The sequence below is a fragment of the Aplidium turbinatum genome, chromosome 10 (assembly GCF_918807975.1).
Source record: "Aplidium turbinatum chromosome 10, kaAplTurb1.1, whole genome shotgun sequence".
Lineage (NCBI taxonomy): Eukaryota > Metazoa > Chordata > Ascidiacea > Aplousobranchia > Polyclinidae > Aplidium > Aplidium turbinatum.
In genome coordinates, this window is record NC_137481.1 from 1,398,885 (window position 1) to 1,411,272 (window position 12,388).

Genomic DNA, 12,388 nt, shown 5'->3' on the forward strand with positions numbered 1-12,388 from the left:
CTCCTCGTTCCTGGAACAACTGGAGCGCCAATTCTTAAAGGAATGAGAACACGACTGAACCCAACATCACAAAAACAAACTAATATAGGCCTACACAGTTACACACGCACATATTGAAATTACGTAACGGACTATCAAAACAAGGACTATTTACAGATTTCATACAGAAATAAAGTGTTCTATATTATTTAACTTACCGGTATCCGCCCGATAGCTCAATTGGTTATCGCGTCACTTCTGGAACGAAAAAGCTTCAAGATTAAGCGGCGCTGGTTCGACTCTCGGGGTGTGCGCTTGAGCAACGCACGTTAAGGACTGCTCTCCATTCAGCGGCATTTAATGGATGGAATAGTTCCTCGGCAACAACACTTCAGCAATCGGAAACTTCACTCTGTCAATCTCGGTGACCAGGCCTGCGTCAGTGATTCAAAGCCTCTACAAGTATGCGAAACTGCCAGGATTAAGCTCTGCAAGAAGCTTTCCCAGTCCGAGGATAAAGATTCAATCAATCTAAAAAGAAATGCATCAATTCAGAATAGAGAAGTACGGTAGTAAAACACAATGAACTATTTTCTAGAAGATTTTGTCATTGTCTTCTCAGGCGTAGTCAAGAGTTTCAAAATCCTTAGGGCTGACTTCCCAAGGTCACCATACAGGCGTCCAGCACTAAGATACACAACTTATTCTCTGATAGAGAACAATTTTGTTTATGAAATGACGGATGTAAGTGTTTGGCTGAAAGGCCAGTTTGTTTACAAGAAAACCTTGGCGGTAGTAGCCTATAGGCCTATCAATTGTAGTTCTTCTTTTCCCCAAAACAAGAAACTCATCCTTCCCAGTGTTGGGCGAGATAACTCATTTTTCAGTTAAGCGATAACGATAATCGATAAACGAAAAATGCCTAAAGCGATAACGATAAATAAAAAAAAAGTTAAGCGATAACGATAAGCGATAAACTATCGCCGATAATGACCGATAACGATAATTTTTTTTCTTGATTAGCGCTGCCCCATCCCATGCAGCACGAACTGTTTTCATCAACATGACGAAAAATTGAACATAATATACTGTAAAGGGACAAAACTTTTTGTAAGTTATGCATGAATAGAATCGCAACAGGGACAGTAGGTATCGAATCTTCAACCGCTTGATTCAGAATCAAACCACTGAGGTAACCGCCGTGTTTATAATTATACCTTCAGATACCAATTGGATGCTTTTATCAATTGAGTTACACTGCCGCTTACGTGCAGTCCGAAAAATAATTAAATCAAACATAAAAAATTCCAAACTTTGTATTTTGCTTTCTGCTTAAAGGGCTGTTTGCAGCAAAGTCAGCAATAATTGAAAAAATTCCAAAAAACTTAAAATGCTTGAAAATTTATCAGTAATCTTAAGCGTTATTGGTAGTAAAAATGTGCATACTGTGAAATCCATCAAGCTTGTCAAATTAATAGTCGTGTTTGTTTAGGAACAATAACATAATTATCGTAATTTAGCCTACTGATATTTTCAGATAATTTTTTTTGTTTTCTTTGTGAACACCATCATTAAAGCAATGGCAGAACGCTGAGTTGTAGTGATAAGAATTACAATATAGGCACTGTATTGCAGGGGGGTCTAGGTGGTACTTTTGGACCCGGGCCCGGAATATTTGAGGGGCCCGGATTTTAAAAATTCCCCGCGACTTCAAACATAATCAAGATCTTAATATAATCAGATCTGAAGGAATTGCCATCAGAGGTTAAAACTGCTATTTTAGCCGTCAGATGGTAAAGTACCGGGCCCCCTTCTGGGTACTGGGCCCACCATCTCAGGGGGCCTACTAGTAATAGACTTTTGCGTGTCAGTGACAACATGTTTTTTAGCTGCTAAAGTTTACGATGTGTACTTCCATTGAGAAGATAATTTAGGTCCGGTACCAATGAGATGCTGGGCCTGGGCCCTTATATCAAAATATCTCTAAAATCACCACATTATCTTGGTCGTTATTTTGTGATAGAATTTCAGGGGGCCCACAGGTAATTGACTTTTGCGTTTCAGTAACAATCTGTTTTTTAGTTGTTAAAGTTTACTGCGTGTAGCCTACTTGTTCATTGACAAGATAATTTAGGCCCGGTACCGGTACCAATGAGATGCTGGGCCCTTATACCAAAACATCTCTAAAAACCACATTATCTTAAGTTAAAATGTGACAACATTAGTAAAATTACCTGCATTTGAAATAAAACAGGTTGGTTGCAATTAAATACTTGAAATCAAGACAGGCCCAATTCCTACAAAGGTGTGTTTAAGATAAATGTGTTTTAATTATTTTGGTTGTTTATTTTTTCGTATTTTGTGGTAAAACTTTGGAATTGGCAACTGTTGAACTGAAACCGCTTTATATGATACACTGGTAGTGGTAGGGTCACCATACTTTGTGTACTACTGTTATAGGTTAAACCACGAAGTAGACAGCTCATTTTAAAATGATTGTCATAAATGGGCAAATTATATAAGACATTTGCATAACTTAATTGCAATGCCTTGTCTAAATTTTGCAAAAGCATAGATTGAAACCTTTCTTTAGCATAAGGTGAAAGCGTTCATGTTTTGTAGGTTAGCTTCTCGTTAGCATAAACTTTAAGAGTCAGGTACGATTGATTTTGAAGTCTGCCAATAAGTAAACAAGACACATGAAATACTTTTTGTAATACTGGACTAGCTTAAAGTATGGTTGGTCTATTGATATCCCATTTAACAATAAAATATTTTTTCTACATCTACCGGTATAACTTGCAAGGTAAAAGTATTTTTTGAAGTGTCAGAAGCTGCATTAAGGCTGTTGCACTTTTAGCTTAACGTTTTGGTTTTACAGGGTGTTTTGTTTTCATAAGCTTTACTTCAAAGTGAATGTTACTGGTTCACAACCGGTAATCTAGTTCTAGAATGGTGTAACCTTGCTATGTACCAAGATTTCATTCAGCATTTCATAAAGAAGATGTCTTGTTTGAACTAGCGACATTCTTGCTTTAAACATTTCAAATAAACAAAACTCTCAAAGAGGAATTCTTTGAAATGGCTGAACATGGAGGTTTGTCAGAACCTAGCAAACTTTGCTTTGCCGTTATTGCAATTGGAATACATTCGTTTACTATGATTACATTGATTAGCAATGGTGCAGACGTGCTGTAAAAGTTTTGTAGATGTTCCAAACAAGGGAATGTTTTTCTCCAAGGTCTTTGCATAGTTTATTTTTTTTCAAAAGTTATGTTGAGCCAAATGTTAAACCTTGAATGTACCAGAAACCATGAAGCATTTAATGCGATCTTTACCCATGTCTTTAATTGCTGTGGTAAGAACCAGAAAAAGTGATCAGCAGGCCACAAGTTTAAGAACGACCACCAAAAGTAAGACAAACAATTCAAAAACTGACCTCAAAGTCAAAGGTCAGCAAGTAATAAGCGAACATTGAGTAGTGTAATAGGTATATAATCAATTAACCTGCCTTTAACTGTAGGCCATAAAAATGTTTGTCTTATTTGTAGCATATTCCATTTGTGCAGTCATATTTTGTTTATTGCTAAAAAATTGTGAACAGTAAACAAAATAGCATTTCTCATAGCTTAATTAGCATTTCATTTTTAGCATTTACAATCCCGCAATTATAAATATCCCTGACTTTACAGAGGTAGCTATCAGCAAGTGTAACCAGCATATTACATTTAGATACCAGTATAATAAGTATTTTATGACAGTTGCCAGTATTTTGTTTGTGATTTCAAATCGTTGCTGCTTTATGTTTCATTTCTTTCATTCCAAGCAAAGATGAAGCTATAACTTGATAGACCTGTGTTTACTATTAGTTATATTTCTGCTGTGTTCTGTACACTGCTGGGTTGATGATTGTTTATGAAGTTATAAAACTTTAACTAGGTAGTAGTTAGCCGGTATTGTGCAGTAAGCATGATAATATTTCATTAAGCACCAGTAACCTATGAAGGCTTTCTGAGTACTGCAAAGTTGTCAGTGAGTGATGAAGCTGTTAGACCTTACCTAGAAACCTATTAACTAGTGTTACACTGTAAATATTGCTCCGTTTTGTTAAAGATCATAGTAATTTTCTTGTGTATGCTGTGATTCCTGTGAAGTAGTTGCAACATGTGATGAAGTTATTAAACTTCATCTACATAAGTCAGCACTCATGCACCATTCCAATAACAGCTGTTTTTAGCATGACCAATAGTGTTTGCATATGAAAAAATAATTTCATGTAGAAAAGTTAATTCAACAGTTAGATTACAGCAACTGCTGCTCATAATAATTGTGCTTCTTAAATTCAACAACCACAATGTTCCAAAAATAAAGCAATTAATAAAAAAAATGTTTTAGTGAAATATAGCATGATTAACAACAGGTTTCTAATAATAGTGTATCTTGTGTGAGTAGGCCTAGTTAATAAACCATGTACGCCATTCTGTGCTGTTATGGATTAACACTGTTCTGTTGTGAATTGAAAGTATATCACTAGATTGGTAAACTATTGTTTTTATCGTACTTAAGTTCCTGATTATGCACATTTGAGTACACTTGAGTTTTCATGTTAGCATTTTGATTGGGTACTTGTTAGCTTTTTGAAAGTATTGTATAGGTGAGTGGTTTAATCAATCAATCACTGGTTTATTTTTTTTCACAAAATATTACATCAAATGCACTGGTACATTACATAAAAGTGAGATAGGAAAGAAGCGAAAGACCTTATGTGGTCACCAAGTCAGCCTCCACCTCGGCGATCCTATAAGGCAAAACATAATTACCACTTGGTGAAAGTGTTAAAATGTTGTTTGTTAAAGCATTTGTGAATTCACTTTTTTTGCACTTCTAAACTGTTTTGCTATGTTATGGCTACATACATTTAAAAATAATAGGTAAGTGAAACACGAATTACCCGAAACACGAATTTCAACATAAACAGGTTAATATTTGTTTAAACTCAAACTGAAATGGCACAGGTAAGAAGATTGCTATCCCTGTTTCTGCACTAAAAATTGCATTGCACTGCACTAAAAACTGCACAAAACCGCTTTTCAGATTGCAGCAATCAGCAAATGTTTGATCGAGGCCCAAACACCTTTCCCAAATCAAATTGAAAACTTTCTGACTGTCTGCACTACCTTTGCTGTAAATTCTCTTCTGGTGAGCCTAGAATACTCTAGCGCCATGTGACAAATAAAAGTTCAAAAAAGCAACCGCTAGATAGAGATAGTAAGTTTTGCGGTTCAAGAAATTTTAAGATTGCGCAAGATTTGTTAAATGACCATGCTTAAACGACATCAATAAAAGTTTGTAAACAACCTTTATTTTCATAACATAGTCGATGAAGGCCGAAGGGGGCCCGAAAATAAATTGGTACCGGGCCCGAGAAATCCTGTCAACGGCCCTGTGTATTAGTGGGAATAAAAATATTTGATTGAGGTAGGCTAGGTCGCATAGGTAAATGAGAAAGGTTATACTGTATTTAGCATAATTTTACCACGCAACTTGATGCGCCTATTGTCATGCAAAAACTACTAGCCTACAAGATGCAAAAAATGTGATGTCGGTCTGCATGTCAAATGCTTCAAGCAATATCATATTCCGCAATGACTTGTTTCAGTGATATTGTGTTACTTTTCTAATTTTCATCTTCATATTTTTTGAACTTTTATTTCAATAAAATGCTCGATGACAATAATGACATGACAAGACATGATTAAGACATTTCCCATTTATCACTTTGAGCGATAAGTAAAATGTGTTAACGCTTAAAGGGATACTAAAGGAAAAACCTGACTTGGCGATTTTCCACGTTCTTTGTGTTTAACATGCTATACCATAAAACGATTTTCAATAAAATTTTGCCCCATTGCGGTCTGACCACCATTGTGGGCGTGCTTTTGTCAGGGCTTTCAAAATGAGATTGAGCCTGAGCAACGAAGCGTGCGACTGTGCAGTCTACGTCATAAAGGCTAGCAATCAACCGATCACGCAATAATTGTTACTGCGGGCGATTTGACTGTAGGCTATGTATGTATTTACATCAAAACAGCACATTTTAACATCAAAACAGCAGACAGTTTGCTCAAAACATCAGATTGGTAACGTGGCTTTTGATATTCCTGGCCTTTATGACGTATTCTCGAGCAGTGTTTGCACGTTTTGGTCATTTTGAAAAAAATGAAAATAAATGAAACTCTGGACTTTGGGCCTTGCCAGCGCCATTGAAAACAAATTTTTTTCGGTAATTGTTTTTGAAATGTATTCTTGAATGTTCAGTTTACTCATTTTAATGCTTAATTCCGGTTTGAAATTTTCCTTTAGTATGCCTTTAAGCATTACGCACAAGAAACTTGTGAAATTTGATAACGGATTTGCCTAGCGTCTTATATGTAGGACGGTTTTTTTTCTCAAAAAGTACAAACACAATTAAGAAAAAAAAATTGTGATATGTTCTTTAGGTCATAATTATGCAATATTTAAATTTTCCGAAAATTTTTTTAAGACTTTCACTTTCGGCACAAATGGGTTAACTTTTTAAGTTAAAATGCCACTTAGGCTACGAATTTGGTTATTATTTTTGGATTAAAGTTATATCGCCAAGCTAGAAAAAAATCAATCTTATAGTCTATAACCGATCTTGTGTTGTTATTGTGTGTAAATTTTGTCTTTTAAACTGAGTTTGTGGCGTAACCGCACTTCTCAAGGCAAGTTCTTGCAATTTTAGTTAATCTACTCATCTAAAGATTTAATGCACTTAAAACAGTAGGCTAAGTTTTATGTTTTGACGAGAGGGATTTTATTTTTTTTACGACAATTACTAAAAACTAACACTTCCAACGAAAAAAGAAAACACATGAATAGAATAGTTGATCGTGAGGTGGCGCGATGAAAACTAGAGGAAAGATGCTCAAACTAGCAACATGGAATGTACGAACATTGCATGGGCGTTATGACAATTTAAAACAGGAGATGAAAGAAATGGGAATTGATATTATGGGAGTTAGTGAAATACAGTGGAAAGATAATGGTAAAATAGCAGATGATGGTTTCGTAATGATCTATTCAGGCGGATGTAAACATATGCATGGAGTGGGAATTGTTTGTTTGATTATCTTTATCCTGCATTGCGGGAAAGCGGACTTGAGCGCTATGCATCGGTGTACGCCTTCCGACGTACACCTGACCCACGCTGCAGCCGACTGCAATGTCTGTTTCCGGTTGTCTACTCTACTTATGACTTAAGTTTGGTACTACCCATTACTCGAAATCGATAACTGGGTAGAGGCAATTATCGTAAAGTTTCTTGCCCAGAGAAACAACAGCAAGTGCGGGTGGCTGGAGTCGAACACGCAGGCTCTCGACTGCGAGCCCAACGCGCTAACCACTCGGCCACGGCTGCCGAGTGGTTAGTGCCGAGCGGCATTCCAATGAAGAAAAGCGTGGCATCTGCAATGATGGGATATTGGCCAATGTCCAACAGAATTATAATGATGAAACTGCAAGGAACCCCTTTCAACATAAATGTTATACAGGTATATGCACCAACACAAGATCATACAGATGAAGAAATAGAAAAATTCTATGACAATATAAACAATGTTTTATCATTCACTAAAAGGAATGAAATTACGTTCATAATGAGAGACTGGAATGCGAAAGTTGGAAACCAATATGAATTTCCAATAACAGGACATTATGGTTTGGGAGAAATGAACCAACGAGGAAGACGACTATTGGAATTTTGTAAACTCAATCAGCTGGTAATAGCAAACACTTTATTTCAACAACCACCTAGACGACTATACACATGGCATAGCCCTGGAGATCAATATCGTAACCAAATTGACTTCATTATGATAAATCAAAGATTCAAGAACTCAATAAAACAAGCCAAAACGTATCCTGGAGCTGATATAAACTCTGATCATAATCCAGTTGTTGTAAAGGTGCAAATAAAACTGAAAAAAATGAAACGAAACCCCATTTTGGAACAGTTAGATATGAATCAACTTACAATTGAGGAAACGAAACGACAGTACAATCTTTTGGTGAACAACAAATTTGCCTTACTGAACAAGGAATCTGGACCGCAAGAAGGTGACACTGAGTAGCCTACATGATTGAAAACCAATGGCACGAAATACAGAAGAACTTGAATGATGCAAGCAAAAAAGTTTTAAAACAAAAGAAAAAAGCCTCTAAGCAGCCATGGATGAATCAAGAGATTCTAGACTTGATGATAGAAAGAAAAAGAAACAAAGACAATAACATCCTGTATTTTAAGCTACATAAAGAAATAAATCATAAGTGCCAAACAGCAAAACAAAAGTGGTGGGATGAACAGTGTGAAACTATAGAACAATTAGAAGCTACGCGCAAGTCACGAGATATGCATCAAAAAGTTAAAGAAATGACTGGTAATGGAAAGTCAAAAGCAAGACAAAACAATTGCATCAAGGATAAAGACGGAAAAATGATTTTCGACCGAGATCTGGCGACGCGAAGATGGGAAGAGTAGGCTATATTAGCGACCTGTATGGAGATGAGAGAGGAAATATTCCTCCTATTAATAATGAAGAAGGTGAACCAATACTGAAATCTGAATTTGATGACGCCATAAATGAATTGAAAAGCCATAAAGCTCCTGGTAAAGATCAAATAACAACGGAAATGATAAGAGCTCTGGATTGTGAAGGACTAAAACATATTTATAACTTATGTAATAGCATCTACATGAATGGCCACATACCACTAGAAATGAATGAATCCATTCTTGTCAAACTGCCAAAGAAGCCAAAAGCCACACAGCAGTGCCGGTCTTAGGGTTTTTCGGGCCCTGTGCGGAATATGCTTTTGCGGGCCCCAATGACAATAATCCAATTCAGTGGCGTAGCTAGGTACTTTGAAAGGGGAGGGGCGGCGTGATCGCTAAAGACGACAACCAGCGGCGGGCGGTCTGGGGGGCCTCCCCCAGAAAATTTTGAAAAATTACTTTGAATTTGGGACATTCTGAGAGCATGTTCAACAAAAATTTAGGTATGAATATTACTGTGAAATGGTACTGTCCGGTGGCATAGCAAAAGGATACGATCATGCTTTCTTTGGCATTTTTCGGAAATAAAGCTACAGTATGTCTCTACAGTATGTTGAGTCTGGATGCAACCTATTTCGTCCCCTGAAATCGTGTAGCAAAATTAAATTTCGACTTTTTTTGTTCCCTGAAAAGATCGAGAAATTTTGAAATGTTTGCGGCAACTCCGATCAGCGATTTCGGCTATGTCGTTTTTTTTTCTCGATCTTTTCAGGGTACGAAATATTCAGACGACGAAATAGGTTGAATTCGTTGAGTCTCTATGTTTTCTTGTTGCGAATTCCTTTGCTGAATTCACTTGTTGAATTTTTCCTTTGAAAATGACAAAATTACTGCATTTTCTGAGTAAATTGCGGGCCCCCTAATTTGCGGGCCCTGTGCAATCGCACGGTTTGCACATCCCAAAGACCGGCACTGCACACAGTGTACAGAATTTAGAACCCTTAGTCTGATGAGTCATATACTAAAAATTTTGCTGAGAGTTGTTCTCAGAAGAAATAGAAAAATCATCGAAAATGAAATTAATGAAACTTAAAGTGGTTTTATGCCTGGAAAGGGAACACGGGAAGGAATTTTCAATATGAGAACTATATGTGAACGTTACAACCAAATCAATAAAGATGTTTATACCTGCTTTATAGACTATGAAAAGGCCTTTGACCGAGTTAAACACGAAAAATTGATGCAATGTTTGGCTGATATAGGTTTAAATGGAAAAGATCTGCGACTGATAGCTAATAATTTATATTGGACGCAAAAGGCGTTTATTCAGATGGAAGATAGTTTATCTGGTGCAATGGACATAAAACGTGGAGTTCGCCAGGGATGTATACTATCTCTATGTCTATTCAACCTGTATACTGAAATGATTTTCAGACAGATTGATGGAATGGAGGGTATCAGCATAGGAGGTATGAACATATCCAACCTACGGTATGCAGACGATACTGTTTTATTGGCGGAATCAGCAGAAGCTCTCCAAACAATAATAGAAAAAGTGAACAATATTGGAAAGGAATATAACATGAAAATCAACACAAACAAGACGAAAACGATGATTATTACAAGAAAAGAAAATGTACTAAGTTTAAATATTACTATTGACGGAATGCTGGTCGAGCAAGTCAAAAGCTTTACCTATCTGGGACACACAATAACTGAAAATGGCAGATGCAATATGGAAATATTGAGACGAATAGAAATAGCAAGAAACAACTTTGTCAAAATGAAAAAGACATTAACAACACGCAAAATTAACATTAACACTCGAAAACGAATTGCGAAATGCTATATATGGACTACGCTACTCTACAATGCAGAAACATGGACACTGTCATCACAGATGGTTAAACGACTTGAGGCATTTGAAATGTGGACTTATAGAAGAATGCTTAAAATTTCATGGAAGGATAAAATCACAAACAAAGATGTACTATCCAGAATACAAACCAACATGGAAATTCTACAAACAATTAAATCAATAAAGTTGAAATATTTTGGCCACATGATTCGCAATAATTCTATTCAAAGACAACTACTAGAAGGAAAAATGAACGGCAAACGAAATAGGGGCAGACCACCAAGAATTTGGACTAACGATATTGAAGACTGGTCAGGACTTATAACTACAGTACAAAACTGCAGTAGAAAAATCTTACAACAGAGAAACTTGGCGTCTCATTGCCTCCAACCCTCGACGAGAGGAAGGAACTTAATAATGATGATGATGATGATGAGGTGGCGCGAAAGACCATGTTTGCGATGTAAAAGCGGCCTCGTATTGCGACACTTTCACAAACCACTTGCCAATTTCTTTCGCTTCGCTTCAAAGGAATCTGTACTGTCTGTGCGCTTACATTTTAATTGTAAAATTCACTTGCGATTGCCGATTGCAGCAAAACAACAAGAGACTTGTTGCATGCATTTCATTGCATTGCAATTTGCAACTCTAAAAATTATTGTTGTCAAAGCCGTCGCTGCAGGGGGGCGTGCCCCCTCCCTTGACAACGACCTGTGCACATACACTTCAGGCACTGAAGAAGAACTGGTTTTAATTTTAGTTTCATTAACTAGGTGGCTAGTAAAAATATTACTTTTCATATGGTCTTTCCACTTGTGTGTTGATCCGAAATAAAATTTATCGGCGATTAATTAATTATCGGCGATAATCAAATATTGCCTTTGGCGATAACGATAAACGATAACTGAAAAAATAATTGAGCGATAACGATAAGCGATAAAAATTTATCGCCGATAATTATCGCCGATAATGCCCATCACTGATTCCTTCCTTATTAAAAGCAATGTTAAGTCTGGTTTTCAGAGAGAGGCAACACAACTGTGCGATTGAAGTCAAAATTTTCACAAAAGAACCGACGTGTTGGTGAAATGTACAAGTATGATAACTCAGTAATAGAAAAGTTGTGAATAGGACGACAGTAATCATGATGAAAAAACAAAACATACTAGCGTACAACCTGGAAGAGCTTCGCATACCACTGTAGTGGTAGGCTACGTGTAGGTTATCACAGATTGAGAACCGCTGTTAGAAATGATTACTTTATATTTTGCATAATGTTTTTATAAAGGTTGTTCAACATAGCCTACAATAGGCCACACATCTCCATCAGGCAGCAATTAAAAATAAGAGACAACATTATCCACATCCAAGTTAGCCTACTTAAACTTTGCATGGTTTTAAAGAAACGACGACAAGATGTAGGCTAGTTGTTTGCTAAAACTAGTTTGTGAAGCCTCAATCAATGAAAACGTTGATTGCCAAAGATGAGCCACAAGGCACGCCGCAGGGCTCATTTCTCCAATGTCCGACTTTATTTTCACTCTAGTCATCATTAGAACTGACAAGGTGATCAAGACTTCAAGTAAAACATAATGATATACAATGCGTCTGCTACTTTTATTATTATTGTTGTTAACACATCCAACGCCCGAACCAGAAGCAATGCTGTGAAATCGACTTTTTACGTTTTTTCGTTCTTTCTAAACTTGCCTGGCCGGTTGTGACGTCACAAACCAACAAGCGATTACTTTATGACGTTTGACAAGAGTACAGTGAAAGTTATCGGAGTTTGGCAGTTGAGACGACCGAAGTTGAATTAAGTCTTGCAGAAAAGACAGAACAGCATGAGGGGTTTCTCTCATATTTCACGAACATCAAAACCATTAACCGGAAACGTTCAAGGTTAAAATGCGAAATAGTTGAAGCGCTTAATACAATTGATTCGAGTTTAGTTAAAATATTATACAATTTGCTCA